The sequence below is a fragment of the Synchiropus splendidus genome, chromosome 11 (assembly GCF_027744825.2).
Source record: "Synchiropus splendidus isolate RoL2022-P1 chromosome 11, RoL_Sspl_1.0, whole genome shotgun sequence".
NCBI lineage: Eukaryota > Metazoa > Chordata > Actinopteri > Syngnathiformes > Callionymidae > Synchiropus > Synchiropus splendidus.
This window is the reverse complement of record NC_071344.1, coordinates 12,474,944-12,489,597: the sequence shown is the minus strand read 5'-3', so window position 1 is coordinate 12,489,597 and position 14,654 is coordinate 12,474,944.

The following is a 14,654-nucleotide window of genomic DNA, read 5'->3' as shown; positions in this document are numbered from 1 at the left end:
ATGTGGCAGGACAAAACGGTCCGGAGTCGCTGGTTGAGAACGTGATGTTTTTTATTGTCTCTCGGGCCACAACACTCAAACACGTTTCCCCGCACAGCCTCTATATATACCCTCGGTCAGGACCCTACCCATCATACCTCTGGGTGAGAGGCCACACCTCCCGAGTGCCCACCACAGGATCACGTTAGCTCCTCACGAAAATATAATGCGCCGCAGATTAGCGCGAGAATTACTTCTAATGATAAAAAAACCTAGGGTTTTTATTGTCATCATTTCAACAAATCTTCTCATCTTTATTGGCTGCACTCCGAGTCTCTGGTTCGGGAACGATCGGCTCTCACAACGCACATACAGACTTTTAGGCGGAAATATAGAACAGGTTTTAACACATATACAATTGTCAGGCCTGAACGAATCAGAGCCGATTATCGGGACGAATTCTCTCTAAACACACCCCAGACACGAGGACTCTCTTTCTGGGAAATCTCCTTAGACTTACGATACTCTGGGTTTTACCATCCTTGGTCCAGAAGAAGCCAAACCAGAACAGCCCGACCTTATATTCTGACGTGAATGTCAGAATATAAGAGGGTTGTGTGGCATACATGTGTGGCATTCTTCATTGGGCCAGAAAGAAGCTCTTCTGGAGGAATAGCTGTAAGACATAACCATCCTTGTGAGTCCTTGATACGCCCCAGGGGCCTCCTCCTTCTTGGACACATCCTGATCAACCTGGGATTTGAGGCCATTGAAATCGACCTTGTTTTGACGCAGAAAAGACAATGGCCAGTCACTTCTCTTACATGTTCACAGTGAAGACGAACCTTCCACCGTCCTGGCTGTCGCCTGCAACTGTTAGAGGAAAGTTCCCTCAATGAAGCAGAACCTGGGGACCATTAAAAAAAATGAATCCAGAATTGAATATAAATGACAGCAGTTTTCTGACGACAGGGCTTCATGATGTCAAGACATAAAGCCTTGTGACATGAGACCAATAAAATCAAGTGCTCACTGCGCTGTTCCACCGTGTGTATCCTTCGACTCTGGCATTTTCCACCTTGTCCTCCGGTGTAGTGGTGCTGAAGATCACCGTCCGCCAAGTGACACTGCTACATTTACAATGGGACAAACAGCAACTAGAAGAGCTGCTATTTGAAGTGAACTATTGGAGCTGGCTGATGTTTAAGAGCTGATTCCTCTTAAAGTCATTTGTGGTTGGTCCAAATGTGCCCATCCACTGAGCCACTTGCAGTGCAGGTGTCAGACTACAATACACAGAGAGTACACACTAGTCAGGTGAGGAAATGAAGTGTGGAGTCAGTGAACGAAACCTGTTCCGTCTTCATTTTAGCCTGATCCACACAGGGTCACTTGTCCATGAGGAGCGGTCACAGAATACAGTGGCCTCAAGTGGACAAAATGCAGTCTCACAACAGACGGAATCATGAGCCTTATCGATCTGTTGGAGAAAGGATAAATGCTTGTGAAAGTTGCTTGAAGTTCTTTGATATCCAGCGCCCTCAATGGAGTCATACGACTTCAATGAGTCAGTTTAGTTATAGTGTTGGAAGATTCTCCATATATATATATATATATATATATATATATATATATATATAAAATATTATATTATATTATACACATATATATACACACACACATAGCCAGACGCTGTGGAAGTGAGTTGTTGTACATCCAAGTTGCCATTTGGTGATGTGAAGAAGGGACACGATCGCCTGATGAAGAGCTGCTGGCGGATCGTGGTGATCATAATGTCTAGCTTTTTTTTCATATCTCAACTCAATTTACTTGGAACCTGATGTCCTCTATTACTAATTAAGATGATGCTTGGGGAAGCGTGGCGATGTAAACGAATTGCTTAAATGCTCACCACTTAGCCGTCAATTGACGCAGAGCTGGGCATTTACACTTCATATTAAAGGAACTGATCTTGTGTGCAGTACAGCGCCTCCCGAGAGACGGTGCGCTGCTCACTGCACGTTTGACGGTGAAGTGCTGAGCCAGCAGGAACTGGAGACAAACTGAAGTTATTTTCCGCGTGGTGTATCGAATAGTGAGATAATAATCTTCTTCATAAAAACTGACAAATTCTGCCTTCAGCCTGACATCTTTGATCTTCACCACCGCTAGCAGGGACAGGAGATTTGCATGAATTTAACAGCCCGGCAATTAAATGGCAAGATAATAACACATCAATTACCTTTTCACTGTCTTTCCTGGCTTTATCAAAGGTGCTCTGATAATGCTGTTGAGTGGGTTTTTACGCCTCTCTCTTTTGACCAAGAAGTGGTTTGAATAAAGGGAGCAGGCGAAGCTCTTCTGCCCTCAGGTCCACTTCTTAAGTTATTAAAGCTGCCAACAACTGAGAAGACTGAAAGCTAATCTCTCCAGACGCAGAGTTCCACGGATACACCAGATCTGTTTAGGCATTCCCGAGCGCAGCGCTGGGACTGCACTCCAGCTCAAAGCTGCCACACGTGCCGCGCACCCGGGAATCTCATGTGTTTCAGTGCCAATTACAGTTTACGATTTTCCACTAAATCAGTCAATCTCGCCTGTCATGCTTTAATCCCACAAGCAATGAGAGGAAAACGTCAGGAAATTAAAAGGCGGCGTGCAGAATTTCAATTCCTGGAAAGTGAGTCCAATACCAAATGAAACCCTGTGGGAATTTCTAATGCAGAGATAGGAGGGGAGCTGGCGCGAGCCGGCATGAATCTGCTGGAGTCGCGAGGACGTCACACGGATTTGATGAAAGGAAACCTCATTCTAGTCTCCTTCTTCCGAAGCATTTTGAATCGTGGATGTCTGAATTCACTGGAAAAAAACAATCACAATAACTAGGCCAACAAAATGTACATGTATTGATCAGTCTGTAGCAGGACAACTGACCACCACCTCAGAAACTGGTGACATCAGAATGTTGTACAACATGTACATTTTGTCTTCAGTCTCATGTTGGCATGGGTGAAGGGACACCTCAGAATCCCTGAAATAAAATAAATACACACAATACTTAAAAGCTATTTCACAGTGTGAAATGTCAGCTTGCTGATTTAGCCTGGTTTTAAATAATGAATTAGGTCCACTTTCAATACACTTGCTATCAAGACTGGGGTCCAGCGGAAACATCATATGACCTAACACTTTGTCATTGGGAATGTATTGAGATTTTTTTTTTTTAATATGTTTGACTTATCTACTTACTTAAACCCCGGTTTTAGCATTGTACAAAATTTGTGCAGCAATGCATTCATCTGGACAGCAGGTGCCTGTAGCGTTCTTGGACCCACTCTCACAATGTACTGCCAAAATGTGAAACAATCCATCATCTACATTTCCTGAAGATTTTATTGAAATCTGTTTCAGCTTCCTTTGTGTTTTACTTGGCGAACAGAGGTAAACCAATGCCGACAGTTGCTTCACCACCTTGACTGAGGTGAAAGGTTAGCGTTACGCGGGGAAAAAATATATTGGCAGGAAATTCAACTGTCCTTTTTCTTCTCATCGGAAATTAAGACATAAACGTCCGAATATAAGATGGTTACTGTCCGTGCTCTGCCTTCATTTCCTCCTTATTTCTGCACATTTCCACGAAGCTTACAGATCTGGACCAAACAGAGCAGTACCAGTAGAAACCATGGGGGGCAGTGTTGCTGTTACTCCCTGATTCATAGCTCTCAGGAGACAAGAAGAAGACATAACAATGGTGGAAACTCTCTGTCCTCCAGTGGCCATACATTTACCGGCCTCACCGACCACCGCCTGCTACAACTCTGCCTCCGTTTCCTCTTCTGTGCAAGAGCTACATGATCAACACTGACTCCACAGTCGCCATGTTGGTTTGGACTTTGTTATTGTCATCAACTTCAGACTCTGGGCTGCTCCCCCTGGTGGATATATTGGTGAACAATGATGTTTTTCTGAAATATTGCGCATCAGTCATCCGTAGAGGACACAGATCCAGTATTTTCAAATTGATTTGTTTTTTAAAAAATCATCTGACACATTGACTGCAAACGCCAAGCCCATATGGACAAACGGCCCAGCTGACAGAACGTAGGCCAGATAGCAATAGTCCAGTCCGTAATTCCAAGTTCAATTCAAGAAGACAGGGAATTGCATATCGTGCAGTTCGTTCCCTCCCATGACGTGACTGGCAGAAACAGTTGGTCATGGTCAGTAGCCATTAAGTAGGAAGAAGTAACAAACAACAGTGAGGTTTTCAGCCACATCCACAGCTTTTGAAGCTTGTTGCTAGTGACTGATCCTGAATTTGGACTGAGGTGTCCTTAGCTGAGTGAGAGGAAATTAGGCTGGACAGGGTTTTCTCTGGTTCCGTTGGATCAACCTCAATTGCATCCTCAGTTACTAGTGAACAAGCTTGCCCTTTCACAAGACTCACACCTTCAGAGCGGCGTCCTGATCGGATGCCGCATGGCGTGATGGAGTGGTGAAGGAAGAGGTGTGCGTCACCTCATGCTTTCCAGCTGGCGACAGTGGAGGTTCGCTGTATTTGTTGTCAAAAAAACCAAACTAATTACACACTAAATTCAGTTTGCCTCCTGCGGTTGTTTTCATATTACGGCACCGTGTTTTCCGTCTTCATGTAACGGCACAATATTGCACTGCAGTGTCCGCTTTGATTACATCTGCCTCGGAATGAGCTCACCAGAGGTGGCGCACAACTGCATGATTGTTCCTGCTCCGCCAATAATCTTCTCCCTCCGTGGCCAATGTGTTTTATCATCCAGGCGAGAACCAGTGTGTGTGTGTCTTCAATTATCTACCGCCTCTAAATGTTGTTTCAGAAACGCAGGTTGTCCTCGCCTTGAAACCACGACGGCACACTCCGTCCTCGGCATCACATTATTCCTCCTCTGCTAACGCTCTTTCACTCAGCCCTCCTCAGCTCCCTGACTCTGAGTGACCCTGTCAGTGTTTATAAAGCAACTGGAGTGTGAACCCTTCAAATGGCCCGGTGGATCCCTCAGGAGGCCACTGGGTTAATAGAAAGATGGAAGAGCAGGTCAAGGACGGAGGTTGCTGTTTTTTTTATTTTACACTTTTGGCCAAAACGGGCAGACTCTAACAAGGCTGTTCTTATTAAAACACCCATTGATCCACAGCAGTGGTGGGCTATTCATTTGCGAATCGGCCACAGGGTATCCTGGGACTGCTGGGAGGCAAATCGATTTTGTTGAAAAGACAGTTATTAAGTTGTAGTTGTTTGAGCATAATTACCGTATAAAGACTGCAGGAAAGAAAGGAAATGAACAGCCCTATGTTTTATAACTGAAGACATAAACTGCTACAAAGTTATCACTGTGATGTGTGGAGCCCTAGTGGACAGTTCCATGGGCACTTCACACAATCTCCAGTCCAGTTCAGGGACTCTCCTGTCCCCAAACAAGTGGCTCTGGCATGTGCAGAGAATTTGTTTTTAAGAAAGTGCGACACAAATCAAAAGACTGTTCCAGTACAAATATGACACCTTTTTAATCCTCAGATTTGGCTGGCCAACCTCAGCCACGCCTACTCTGTTGTGATTGGTCAGTTCATTTTCAGAGCCCACTAGATGGCACTCTTTGCTCTGGGAAATGTGGCTTCAAAGAACTATTGAAATGATGATTTTTTTTAACCAGAGAGCGCCACCTTCTGAGCGCTGAATGAGAGGATACTGTTTCACAAAGCTTCACTAGCATTTGCTGATTCAAGGTACAACACATGAGATCAATTTATGTGGGATTTTTAGTCCTTGCCTCACTAGTAAAACCTGAATCCCAGTCTCGGGAAAGTCTAATATCATGAGGGATTGAGTTGAGATTTTCTTGTATTTAAATAGTTGGATTCTATTGTTGAGTTCTTGCGGAACATCACATTTGGGCGCCAATACTGCTGCAGTAAAAATTAACTAAATAATTAACAAAGAAAAATACTAGTGAATAATGAGCATAAACAGCATAGAGTATCGACAGCAAGACTGCCAAACATCTCATGAAACACTTGAAACACTGTACACCGTGGCATAGTTTCACACTGACCTCTATCGGGCCACTTAAACACAGCCAACGGCCAGACATGGCCCTCGAGCCACACTTGCATCCGTTCTATAACTTGAAATGACTCTGTGGGGAAATAAAGGTGAAAGAAGAGAAAGAGGGAAGATGAAGGCCAACACCTGCATTTAATAACCGTTTAATTAACCTTTTTTTCCACCAGGTTCATAAAATAATTTTCAAAGGCCTTAATAATTAATAAGAGAGACGCGCGAAGCTTAACTCAGACTCAGCATTTAAAGTCAATGAAGCAAATAAAGAGCTGAACAAGCTAATCAAACTGTTGGAAATGGATTTACCGAGGCACAGTTTCCAACATCTCAGTCATGCGATGACCTAAATGGCCGCCCACCCTCACAGACCTGCTTCTCACCTATTCCACATCAGCGCACTGACCTGTAGGCCTCCTGGTCCTGGAGCGAGTCCTGTCCCTTCTCTCTCTCCGCTTGAAATTCAGATGAGTGGGGTGTCAGGAGAGGTTACCGTCTAGACCTGAGAGCCTCCTCATTTCATTCCACACCAGGGAGAAGGGTTGACGGGGAATTCAGGCCTCGGGTGGTTTGATTCTGGCAGCTGTCTTGGGCTGCCGGTGTCAGGATGAAAACAAAAGATGGGGTCCAGTGAACAGCGCCTCCTCAGTCAGACCCATGCCCTTTGAACCAAGTCCTGCTGGCAGTATTTGCTCTTTGTTAACCAACGTCTTCATATGTACCACAGTCTAATGGAGAGCGTATTGTAAACATGGCCACTGACTTTCAAAACGTATTGCCTGTGTAGATCAGGAGCTCCACTCTTAGAAGTGCCTCTGATCCATCATGTGAAATTCACCAGGCTGCTGCTTCAACGGTTTCCTGTTGACTGCTGCTTGGGGCGAACCTAATGAATTATGGCTTCATATTCTGACACCAGGACATTTTTACGACCCTATTAAAATGTAAACATACAGTACCTCTGATCAACCAAGCCTACTTAGGCTTTTCTACATCAAAGTCAGGCATTTGGAGGGAAGAAACTGTCACAACACATTTTTACATGAACATATGATGGAATATATAAATAATAATATAAATAGTGAATGAAAAAAAAAAGGATTGCGGGGCAGCAGTCTGTGCTAAGAGGCTCAGACTCCCCTGTTCCCTTCTCCATTTCTTCTGAGGGAATGGCTACCATGGCAACCTCGAAACTAAAAAGGAAACTAAACTCTCCCATTGTCCCCTGGTTGCCCTGAAATCAGAGCTTGGGAGAATTTCTGAATGAGCTAGGTGTGACTCATTGCCTCATCAGCAGGCTAATAGTCCCCACTCACACCTCCTGCTTACAGGTGAGGGATGGATGTTTACTTGCAGGTGAGTTTCAACCGGAAAACCGCAGCAGTCTCTGAGCCGCGGGTGCAGTGGTGCTGTCTGCATCGTAGAAAGACTTCAAAATGCATGAGGATCACTTGTAAACTAGTTTGGAAAACATGGAGACTCATGAACTCTTGAAAGAAACTGGAATCAACAACTCCTCACATCTCCAAATGTGTCCTAAGTTCCGACACCACCGCCGCTCTCAGCTGCTGCTTCTCCTCTCCGCTCCTCGGCTCCGTGGGCAGAGCTGCTTTAAGATCAATAACACGCTTTTGATGTCATCGCTCTGATGCGACCAGGCAGCATGACACTGTTTAGCCTATAAACATCGATATATTAGCTGTAAAAGCCGCAGGGTTCAGACCACGAGGAAAAATAATAGTCTGGATAAATGGGAGTATAATAATACTACTCGTATTAATACAGAGATATATTTTTTGGTTTGTTTCTGACAAAAAATGGAAAAAAATCTTTAAAAAAAAATAGTGACTCATCTGTGGATCTTTGAGACGTGTCATGTTGTTCTTGAAAGAACTTAAAATACACTGCATTGCACCAATTACAGCGCCTTGCATCATCTTTAAAAAATACTTTAAACTACCAGCATTTACTTTCCTTTCCTGTGTGGGCGTCCAAACACACGTACTGTACTGTATATGCCGCTCCTGCCGCAGACCTGCTTCATTTCCACGCTCCAGCAGAGCCTCCTCTCCACCCACTCACACCATGTCCTCCTGTTAACTAGCATGATAAAGACGCATCCATTATCATGCACAGGAGTCAGTATGAAGGTCAGGAGGTCAGATGTGAGGTAGCCCAGGCTGGTTGCAGAGTGACCTTGATTTAAGGCAATTTTTGTGTGGGGTGCTTTACATAACATCATTTCATTCAATCCGTTGTCAGCTGTAACTAGGATGTAGATTTGGACATAATTGTTCAAATGAAATGCTGAAATTAAGATGGAAAGAAGCACATTTTGATTTAAAATGAGCTTTTTCTTCATGACTGGTAATGACGCATGAAAATGTCCTAAATATGTGATTAACTTTCATTGATCAGTGAACAGATAGTGTCAATTTGTCAGACCCTTTGCAAAGTGTCAGTTTATGGGAAAAGGTTCTGCACCAAAAAGCTCCAAGCTGTTCTTGAGCATCGGCCTGACTCTCTGGAAATGGCTTTTTAAACCACTCAATGAGAGAAAACAAGGCAGTTTGAGGACAGTTGAATGTGCATATGCATTGTGGCAACATTTCAGTGGTTAAAGTGCTGTTTATATCTAGAATATATATAGAATCTCCTTGGCACCTGCCCTGGCAGAGATGATAGTGAGAGCATATCACCACCAAGGCCATCCTGCTGAATCCAGGCCCTGCAGAAGACACAGGTGGAAACAAGAATGAGACGTGACAAGTCAGACATGGTACACAACGGAAGACGTATTTTCAAAATAAGCTTGACAAACAAAGGTGGAGCTCTTCGCTCATGATGTAGCTATTTTTTTTAATTCCGTTTTTATTAGAATGCGATTCTTTGCAGAGACATCCACCAAACAGCTTTTACATTTTTGAAAAGAACCAAAGAAAGAATCAAAATAGTCACGTGTACAAGACATAGAATGATTTCTCCCTTCGGATGGAAGTTACACTGGGACGATAAAATGTGTATCATCAATGGCCATCAGATGTGAACTAACCACCCTCACACTGAAGGAGACAGCCATTTATATATACAATAAAAAGAAACAGAACAGAAACAAATTTTCACCAAGAACAAAACATGATAATACTAATAATAATAATAATAATAATATGTTAAAATATGACACATTTTATTTTGGAGGGTTCAGTTTCCCTTTGTTTTCTATTAATTCAGGAACTTGACAACTTAATTCGAATTAAACTCTGGCATCTCTGGGGTTATCAAATTAACAGATGAAAAATTTGACTATTTTTTTGCGTGGCATATATTCTGATCCTGCGTTCCCCAAATGATTTTCTCTCTGCAGTTTCAAGCCAAAACGCTCCGATGACCACTGTGTTTTTTCCCAAATAAATGTAAGTCCATTAATATTTCCATGAAATTGTAGCCCTCTTGTGATTCCATACAGGTGACACTGCACTGCTGACCTACTGTATATGAACAGCAACACAGTTCTCACTTCCTAAAAGTGAAATTTATTCAATATCTGTCAAGTGGGAGGCAAATATATTTGATCCTGCTCTGCAAGAATCCGGCTCCATACCTGAGCGCAGACACTCTTGAGCTCATTTTGTGGGCTCAAAACCCAACCCCCTGCCACTTACCCCAGTCAGAGTGTTCCTGGCTCCACACCAACTTCATCTCCTCTGCGCCAGACACGCTGAACACCATCACGACTGGATTGTTCACGGCCTCACTGTGACGGAGAGGAGGGGAGGGGAGGGGAGGGGGGCGTAGCGCTGACATCCAGAGGTGCATAATTGCTACACAGAACATAAACTCCGCCACAGCCCCTGAATAATACAACAGCTCATTATAAAGCAATTGTTGTTGAACGTTGAGGGGAATACACGTGCCTGCGCACAGTCGATCAACAATTCAATCACGTGTTAAGAAATTGCTCAATGATGCAGAAATCATGGCACAATTCGATCAGCTGATGCGACAGTGTGTCACTCTATCGATCACTGGCGTGAAAACAGAATCCCCCTCGCGAGGGTTGCCATATGCTAATGGTTAGCTTAAGTTGTGGATAAGAAATAACACGACATGTGTTTCCTCAAGTCTTCTACACACTGTGCATAAAAATGTTGAATTATTCAGCAGTTGCTGCTTCCCAGCAGTCCGTCTTAGCTACTATGCTAATCTATGCTAATAGCTGGGCAAGTTAGCGATGAGGCATGACAGAGCCAATTGCATTATAATGCAATTGAAACTAAACTAAAATTTGGAACACTTAAAATAAAACACATTTATGAAAGAATTTCCACCTCATTATTTCGTCTGTGCAGCACTAGAGTGAGACCTTTAGCTGCAACTGAATGGATGGAGGATAGGCTCCTGTGAGTCAGAGACCTTGGTTCGCAGTCAGACATCGATGGTACACTCTGCTTCAGTTTGAAATGAGAAGAAGAGTTCCAGTGCCATGGATCAGTCAAGTGTGGTGGAGAAAGAGCTGAGCCAAGAGGCAGGGTTCTTGCTTTACCCAAGAAGCTTCTCTTGTTTGAGGTCACAAATTTTAGTGGAGGTAGACCTACATGCCTTTTCTCAACTTGGAGTCTGGACCATCTTGTAGTCACTTGAGCTGTGGTTGAGTTTTATCAAGGAGTATGGGGTGAAAATGACCCAACAGTCAGGGCCACTCAAAATACACAAGTATTCTCTAGTACTTGCCATAAGTGAAGAATATCAGGACTTGACTCTCGGTGGTGTGAATAGAGCAACGGTAAATGTGTGTCAATGTATATCTTGCCAAATTTTCTTGATAATAAACCATGGTATCAAATTGTGTTTGACCCCTGACTTTCCCCAAACTGATGTATGGATTCCTTCCTGCTTCCCAATGTCAATATATTACGCCATGGGAGTGAGGGCAGATTAACTGCTCCCTCCCCATTTCGCCGATATTTTGATCTACTCTGGAAGCCTATTAGGAGCAAAAAACATTTGGACACTTCTCAGTCTCTACGTCACAGCAAACTCGGGGGTCGGATTGGTTTACGCTTGCCATCAGAGTTCAGACTTTTTTTAACTGAAAGTGCGCCCGACTCACTCCAAAATACGTCCCCTGCTCCAATGTTGTGGCGCGTCAATTTGACTTTGCGTCTGGTGTGAATGCACCTTTATACTGTGTGAATCAGACACTCCAATGTCCCTTGCTACGGTGATGTCAGTGATGGTCTGAATGGTGCTTTAAAGAGTGGGTGAGAAGCTCAGACATTTGGAAGAGACTCAAAGTCCTGCTGGGTCAGCTGACCTGGATGACCTTTTGAGGATGCCCAACAGGAACAAGGTGCCAGGATATAGTGGAACTAGCATTTAAAGGTAGCATCTAACGCGGGCTGATATTTGCTCTATGTGTTTTATTGATTGAAAACACACACCACTGGTTTATTGATATTCTTCTCTTCCATTCAGAGCGACAGACACAACCTCTATTTAAATCTGATTAAAGTGCACTCAAACCAACTTGAATATTTATGAGTGGAACAAGATAAAATGCAATTTACATGCAATCAAATCAGGGCTTAAGTTTGAATCCAAAAGACAGCATTAAAGCAAAATGCCTGCTTTCACTCCGACGCTGGAGAGAATTGATCTGCAGTCGAACTCGGTCGCGTGTGAAATTTCTTCACTTCAACAGGCAATTAATTTGTCAAGGACTCCGACTGAGAGGTGCGAGGGCATTTCTGGCAAGTGTTGTCGAGAGCCCTGGCAGCAGACACACTCGGCGGCAAATGTACTGCGCTGCACCTCCACCAGTCAGCACTAGAACGCTGCTCTGACTCAGGTCACAAAAAAACGTTTCCATTCTTTTATATTTTAGATCTGCAAATGATGAAAAACATTTCAACAGGTTGTAACACAAGTTACACACAGTAGTGTTGCGCAAGGACACAGCACTCACAAGATCCTCACACACGTTTGATTCCAGATTATTATTATTATTATTATTACTATTATTATTATTATTTGATCTTCAGATGTCATGTATGAGAAGGTGGTCCACTCCTACAAATTTCCAACAAGTCGTCTTGGTGAAATTCAAAGGCATTTTCCTTGGATTCTGCAAACAGAAAGGAAAATCCCCAGTGAGAATGAGCCCAGACAGAAACCGTTGTTCAAGTGGTGGAGTCAGGGCGCTGTGTCACAACAAACAGGACATGATGGTGTTAGATGCTTTCAAGCATGAGGCACCAACAGTCCTGTCAGAGAGGCTCCTCCTGCTCCGGCTCTGGGTGTCATGTGTGATCTATCAGTCACCTCCAGGCACCGACTGGCCTCACACTGTTGTGTTAGCTTGTCTTGCGCAACATCCTCAAATTTGTATTTGAAACTTATACCTTCACCTGGTAAATGCGTCAGGACACTACGCTGGAAGAAATACAGGAGATAGTTTGAGGCCTGATGGAGCTTGTCAGAGCCGCTATGGTATCTTGAAATGAAATTCTTATCAGCTACTTATCTCTTTAGGGCAGCTCTTCGTGCGTCTGCCTTGTCCAGTTCTCCACTGTACATCCTCCTGTTAGATAGTAACAAAGTCCTTTCTTGATAGTATCACAGTGCTGCAGGGGAGATTTGAAACCTGAAACCATTGCCAGCAAAACTCAGCATTGTAATTGAAGGTTGTTTACGAATTTAGATGTATTTCTGACACCATCTTGAGGGAACTGAATAATACAATATTAAAAGAAAAAATGTGGAAAAATGATGCTCATCTTTTATATGATGTTTTTTTTTTAATTCCAAACAGTTTTTGTGTTTTCCCTGTTCCAAAACAAGGGAAAATATTGGGAAATTTCTATTGAATATATTTATTCATTTTTTTACATGTTTGAAACAATACCATTAGAAAGAAATAGCGTACAAACAAAAACAAAAGTTCTGTTTGGATGTTTTTCTCTGGACGGAGGCTGTCCAACGGCTGCACAATGACCTGTCTGAAGTCTTTGCTTCAGCTGTGTCAAATATTTTGGAGAAAATAGGGTGAACAAAACAGCTGCTGCTGCTTTGTTGTTGGCAAAGCTGTAAAATGATAGAACGAGGAATTGACACGACACAGCCTCTCGGAAGAGGCAGATGGAGTGAACATCCAAAGGCGTCGCAGAGACTGCTATGTTTATTTCCTATCAGAGAGTCAGTGCTGCGATGACCGATCGACCTGCATGCTCTGCACAGTTCCTGTCGGGGAGGTCGTCCAAGCAGTTCCGGTCGCTCTCCATAAGCGTGTAGCCTTTATGATCGATCCAAACATAATAAACAACAAATAATGGTGGTGTTGATGACACCTCTCTCTGATGAATGGTAGTGACCACTGGCTAAAATGAGGTGCCGATGGAGGATGTCCACTGTGCAGAAGGTATATGGACCGTTTCAATGGTGTGGATTCCTGCTCTCCTCACTGAGCTCCTATTAGGTTTCATTCAAGTTCGTTTCAGATTTGGTTTCACTGGCTTCCTGATTGTGGTTTGTCATGAACATTTTCAACCAGATGTGTCAAACCTATGACCAAATCTGAGCCAGATATTACTGCGCCCTCTATAGTTCACTGAATGAATCTCTTCTTTGGCACATTTTTATGACCTGTGCCAAGTAGAAAATCTGCAGTTATCAGTTGGAAAAATAACTCAAAAACAGATTTTCAATCAAATCTTCAGGAAATGTTGAGCAAGGGACATCAGACTTTGGTAGGGTATCGGTTTACCATGGCTTAAGGTTAGGCTCCTCTGACTATCTCCTGTGTTTACTGTGTGTGTTTTCATCTAAACTTTACTCTTCTCTACAAATGATGTTACAAAATGCTAGAAAATGCTGGTAGACATGAGCTGCTGGGTGGATGGCTCTGGTGTTCTCTCAGACCTTTCCTATCTGACCTTTTACTGGAGTAAAGAAGCTTTATTGCCAAATGACTCAGGTGATCCTTGGCAGCTCAGTAGTTATGCCCATTACTGCGCACATCTCCGTGCCTTGTGTTCACTCACACTCACTCACCTGACTGCTGTGTTGTGAGCCAGCTCCCCTGCAGAAGAAGGTAGACTTCATGCAGCTCCAGAATCGACAGCCCCCCTGTACATGGCTGTTTTCAAATGGCCAATCATCCGTCTTAAGCTGCCTACGTAAACGTCCCTTATTCAATCCTGTGGGTCAATTTATCTCCCTAATGACGTCATTTTCGATCCCATTCCGTGTATATGTGCTCGGAGTCAGACCCAATAATGGTTGCAAATGTTGCTCCCTTTTGTTCGCAGCACATTACACACCTTTTAATGCACAGGCTTATTATAGACAGCGCCATAACTGTCGTCAGTGCCGGGCCACAAATGGGCTGAAATTACCATCAGGTTCTTTCACTGAAGCTACATGGAAGGCTGACGCCGCATTTATAACGGATTGTGTTTTTATACGTCACTGAGCTCTCGTTTGAAACAGACCTTTTGACGATTAAAAACCCACTGGTTGCAATATGATGTACGCACTGCTGCGCTCCCTCCCTCTCAGCTCCGGCTCAGATGTTTACTTCATGTTG